The sequence below is a fragment of the Olea europaea genome, chromosome 19 (assembly GCF_002742605.1).
Source record: "Olea europaea var. sylvestris chromosome 19, O_europaea_v1, whole genome shotgun sequence".
Lineage (NCBI taxonomy): Eukaryota > Viridiplantae > Streptophyta > Magnoliopsida > Lamiales > Oleaceae > Olea > Olea europaea.
In genome coordinates, this window is record NC_036255.1 from 5,164,702 (window position 1) to 5,170,826 (window position 6,125).

A 6,125-nucleotide genomic window follows, 5' to 3' on the forward strand; every position below is an offset into this window, starting at 1 on the left:
CTTTTGCTTTCTTTTCCTCTAGGTACTAAGATGTTTCAGTTAGCCACGTTGTCTCTTACCTATGCATGGCTTCAACAGTAGTTTGAAAGGTTTCTCTATTCGGGAATCTCCAAATCTATGCTTATTTTCAACTCCCCGAAGCATTTCGTCGATTACTACGCCCTTCCTCGTCTCTAGGTCCTTAGGTATCCACCGTAAGCCTTTCCTCATTTGAACATCGCCCTTCTAAGGCTATGCCATCCTAAGGTATGGCTAAATGGATGGATCTTATCATTTCCATGAATGATAAATCATAGATCGAATCACCGAATTAGAAAAATTGGGTGCTATCATATAGCTTTGTATCGGCTAAGTTCATGAGTTGGAGATAAGCGAACTCGAAACTCTGACATCCGTTGTAGGATAAATCACCACCTCTCAGGCCCCTCGATTGATTCTACCATTGAGGCCGACGATAGACAATAACTTCCCTCGAACACAGCTTACAACTTCATCGTACTATGCTCTATCTCACATAAAAGGTGCTGAGTTGGAATCCCATTCTAACTAAGGATTCTTATGGTTCCAGAGGTTTTAGCTATAGGAAAACCAACGAAGAGCATTCCTCCCTTTCCTCCCGACTCTTTGGCCTTAAGAATGCTGGTTTTAAGAAAGAGTGATTGTCCTTCTCTGACCCTTACTGCCTAACCTGAGAGCAGACAGCTAATGCATTCCACTTATTGAACAGGGTTCTATGGTCAGTCTGTAACCCCTGGATGCCAAAGACACCCTTAGGGTGATCTCGTAGTTCCTACTGGGTAGAGATGATGGGGTTGGTCCATGGATTTTCCTTCCTTTTCTTTTACTGCATTTTCTCAAAGGGTTGAAGGGAGTAGTACATCAAGCCATTTACAAAGGCCAACTTGATCGTCTTCCCCAGGGATCTCAGATGAGGGACCTCTGGGAGAGCCGCCGACTCCAACTACCGTCCATGTATGATCCATACTAGATCTAACTAACTACCCATCCTACCTCCTCTACGTTTTTGATAGCCTATCTTTATCTCAGTAGAGTCTTTCAGTAGCATGTTTCTGTCCTCTTCCCTATTACTTACAAAAAGTGAGCCATCGATTTAGGTACAAGATACTATCATTATCGCCTAGACAATTAGACATCCAACCTATAATCACAGTGACCCAATTGCAAGAGAGGAGCTCTTCCAACTAAGCTATATCTCCCCGAGCCAAGTAGAGCATACATGAAGTAGTCAGATCCTTCTTCTATTCTTTTCCCTGGTACAACTGGGCCATCCTGGACTTGAACTAGAGACCTCGCTCGTGAAGTAAATCATCGTACCTATGGTCCAACCAATTGGGAGAAAATGAATAGAATCCTTTTCGAGAGTGATTCATCCTTCCTAAATATAGTATGCAACTCTCCGTTGTACTGCGTTCTCCAAGTGTGCTTGCTCCTCCCTTCTTCCTTACCCTATGAGTCTTTGTGAAATAATTCCGATGAGAAGAAAAAAGAAGGTGTTAAGTGACCCTCCTAGCCCAACCCTATATACTCTAAGATCCTTTTTCAAACATGTTTCCATTTCAAGTCAAGAGATAGATAAATAGACACATACCATTGCACTGATCGGGGGCGTTCATAGTGACTGAGGGGGTCGAAGACCAAGTGAGTTATTTATACCAAGCATTCTTCTTAAGGTTAGATCTAATCTCCTGGTCCCTACAAAAAGGAAAAAGAATTCATTCCCGGGCCCTGTACACACCGCCCGTCACACTATAAGAGCTGGCCATGCCCAAAGTCATTACCTTAACCTTAGGGAGGGGGATACCGAATGCAGGGCTAGTAATCACCGTTCATTGATAATAGAATTTCTCATCGAAATTGCTAGTAATCACCTGCATGGCTGACTGACGATTACTAGCGATTCTGGCTTCATACAGGCGAGTTACACCCTGTAATCCAAACTAAGGATAAGTTTTTGGGGTTAGCTCACCCTCATGAGATCGTGACCCTTCTTCCCGGCCATTGTAGCATGTGTGTCGCCTAGGGTATAAGGGGCATGATGACTTGATGTCATCCTCACCTTCCTCTTGCTTATCACCGACAGTTTGTCCAAGGTTCCAAACTCAATGATGGAAACTAAATACGAGGGTTGCACTCGTTGCAGGACTTAACCCAACACTTTACGGCACGAGTTGACGACATCCATGCACCACCTGTGTCCTCATTCCCGAAGGTACCCCTCTCTTTCAAGAGGATTCGCGGCATGTCAAACCCTAGTAAGGTTCTTCACTTTGCATCGAATTAAACCACATGCTCCATTACTTATGTGGGCCCCCGTTAATTCCTTTGAGTTTCATTCTTGCAAACATACTCTCCAAGTAAGATACTTAACGCATTAGCTATAGCACTGCACTGATCGATACATACAGCACCTAGTATCCATCATTTACGGCTAGGACTATTGGGATATCTAATCCCATTCGCTCCCCTTGCTTTCATCTCTTAGTGTCAGTATCGGCCTAGCAGAGTGCTTTCATCGTTGGTGTTTTTTTCGATCTCTATGCATTTCACCACTCAACCTGAAATTCTCTTTGCCCCTATCGTACTCCAGCTTGGTAGTTTCCACCGCCTATCCAGGATTGAGCCCTGGGATTTGACGATGAACTTAAAAAAGCTACCTACAGATGCTTTACGCCCAATCATTCTGGGTAACACTTGCATCCTCTATCTTATCACAATTGCTAGCACAGAGTTAGCCGATGCTTATTTCCCAGATACTGTCATTGCTTTTTTTTCGAGAAAAGAAGTTCACGACCCGTGGACCTTCTACCTCCATGCAGCATTGCTCCATCAGGTTTCGCCCATTGAGGAAAATTCCCCACTGCTGCCTCCCATCGAAGTTTGGGCCATGTCTCAGTCCTAGTGTGGCTGATCATCCTCTCGAACTAGTTACTGATCATTGCCTTCATAGGCTATTACCTCACCAACTAGCTAATTAGACGCAAGCCCCTACTCGGGTGGATTTCTCCTTTTGCTCCTCAGCCTACGGGGTATTAGCAGTCATTTCCAGCTATTGTTCCCTTCCCAAGGACATGTTCTTACGTGTTACTCACCCCTCCACCACTGGAAACACCACTTTGTCGCCAGCGTTCATCCTAAGCCAGGATCGAACTCTCTATGAGATTCATTGTTGCATTACTTATAGCTTCCTTGTTCGTAGACAAAGCGAATTTGGAATTGTCTTTCACTCCAAGGCATAACTTGTATCCATGTACTTCATATTCACCCGGAGTTCGCTCCCAGAAATATAGCCATCCCTACCCCCTCACGTCAATTATACGAGCCTCTTATCTATTCTCATTGAATCGTGGTGGGGAGCAAATCCAAATAGAAGAACTCACATTGGGTTTAGGGATAATCAAGCTTGAACTGATGACTTCCACCACGTCAACATGACACTCTACCATTGAGTTATATCCCTTTTCGGCCCCCATTGAGAAATAAAACTGACTAATCCTAAGTCAAAGGGTCGAAAACTCAACGCCACTATTCTTGAACAACTTGGAGCCGGGCCTTCTTTTTGCACTATTACAGATATGAAAATAATGGTCAAAATCCGATTAAATTGCCAACTGCCCTATCAAAAATAGGATTGACTAGCGATTTCGAAGGAACTGGAGTTACATCTCTTTTCCATTTCCATTCAAGAGTTCTTATGTGTTTCCACGCCCCTTTTGACCCCAGAAAATGGACAAATTCCTTTTCTTAAGAGCACATACAAGATTCGTCACTATAGGAAGGATAATGGTAACCCCACCATTAACTACATTTATGAATTTTATAGTAATAGAAATACATGTCCTACTGAGATGGAATTTGTAACTTGCTCTCCTCTTACATAGTAGGCAAAGATTAACCTCCGTGGAAATGATGATTCATTCGGATAGACATGAGAGTCAAAATACATTGCATTACTAGAATCCATGTTGTATATTTGAAAGAGGTTGACCTCCTTGCTTCTCTCATGTACACGCCGAGCCCCTTTTCTCCTCGGTCCACAGAGACAAAATGTAGGACTGGTGCCAACAGTTCATCAAGGAAGAAAGAACTTACTAAGCTGGGATCACTTACTAATATAATCTAATATAATAGAAAATAATAATATAATAGAAAAGAACTATCTTTTCTGTATACGTTCCCCAGTTCCATTGCTATTGCGAGCTTTACGCAATCGATCGGATTAGATAGATATCCCTTCAACACAACATAAGTCATTGAAAGGATCTCGGAGACCCACCAAAGTACAAAAGCCAGGATCTTTTAGACGATAGATTCCTATTCGAAGAGTGCATAACCGCATGGATAAGCTCACACTAACCCGTCAATTTGGGATCCATTCGATATTTTCCTTGGGAGGTATCGGGAAGGAATTGGAATGGAATAAGATCGATTCATACAGAAGAAAAGGTTCTCTATTGATTCAAACACTGTACCTATGGGATAGGGATAGAGGAAGAGGAAAAACCCGAAGATTTCACATAGTACATTTGATCGAAAAATCAATCAAATTGATTTCGTACCCTTCATTCAATGAGAAAATGGGTTAAATTCTACAGGATCAAACCTATGGGACTTAAGGAATGATATAAAAAAGAGAGGGGAAAATATTATATAAAAATGAAGTAGAAGAACCCAGATTCCAAATGAACAAATTCAAACTTGAAAAGGATCTTTCTGATTCTCGAAGAATGAGGGGCAAAGGGATTGATCGAGAAAGATCTCTTGTTCTTATTATAGGATCGTGATTGGATCCGCATATGTTTGGTAAAGAGAATAATCTTCTCCTTTGAAAATAATCAAAAATGGAAAGTGTTCAATTGGAACATGAAAACGTGACTAAATGGTCCTAGTTACTCTTCGGGACAGAGTGGAAGAAGGGAAGGGATTGTCAAACGTAGAAAAGGATCCAATGAATTCAAAAGAATTGAACGAGGAGCTGTATGAGTTGAAAATCTCATATATGGTTCTGTAGAGTGGCAGTAAGGGTGACTTATCTATCAACTTTTCCACTATCACCCCAAAAAAACCAAATTCTGCCTTACGTAAAGTTGCCAGAGTACGATTAACATCTAGATTTGAAATCACTACTTATATACCCGATATTAGCCATAATTTACAAGAATATTCTTCAGTCTTAGTAAGAGGATGAAAGGTTAAGGATTTACTCGGTGTAACATATAACATTGTTCGAGTAATCCTAGATGCTATCGAAGTAAAAGATCTTCAACAAGGGCATTCTACGTTGTAGTTTCTTATCCAAAACTTGTATCATTTGATGATGCCATGTGAATTGCTAGAAACATGTGAAGTGTATGGCTAACCCAATAACAAGATTTTCGTAAGGGGACTAGAGCAGGCTACCTTGAAACAAAAGATCTTCTTTCTAAAGAGATTCGATTTGGAACTCTTATATGTCCAAGGTTCAATATGGAAATAATTTTAGAGGTTTTCCCTAACTTTGTCCATGTCAACAAATTCTCGACTTTTTTAGAAAATGTCTGAGTCAAATAGCAATGATTTGAAGCACTTCTTTTTACACTATTTTGAAAACCCAAGAACTCAATCGTATGGATATGTAAAATACAGGATTTCCAATCCTAGCAGGAAAGGGAGGGAAACAGATACTCAATTTAAAGTGAGTAAATAGAATTCCATACTCAATCTTAAAGATGCATATAGAATTCTGCGAAAAGTCGTATTCGATGAAAGTTGTATGTATGGCTTGGAGGGAGATCTTCATATCTTTCAAGATCTACCCTACAATATGGGGTAAAAAAGACCAAAATAAGTGAATTTAGCCCTTATAAAAAAATAGATTCTTGAACCCCTTTCACGCTCGTGTCATGTCGAGGTACCGTAGAAGAAAAAATAGCAAAATCCGATCCAATTTATTATAATCGATTAGTTAACATGTTGGTTAACCGTATTCTGAAACACAAAAAAAAAATCATTGGCTTATCAAATTATCTATCGAGCCATGAAAAATACTCAACAAAAGACAGAAACAAATCCAATATCTTTTTTACGTCAAACAGTATGTGGAGTAACTCCCGATATAGTAGTAAAAG

General features: G+C 40.7%; 1 pseudogene; it reads right to left on the bottom strand.

Annotated features, from left to right (window-relative positions):
• Positions 1-994: 994 nt before the first annotated feature.
• LOC111368246 lies at positions 995-3,464 on the bottom strand (annotated as a pseudogene).
• Between the last annotated feature and the right edge of the window lie 2,661 nt (positions 3,465-6,125).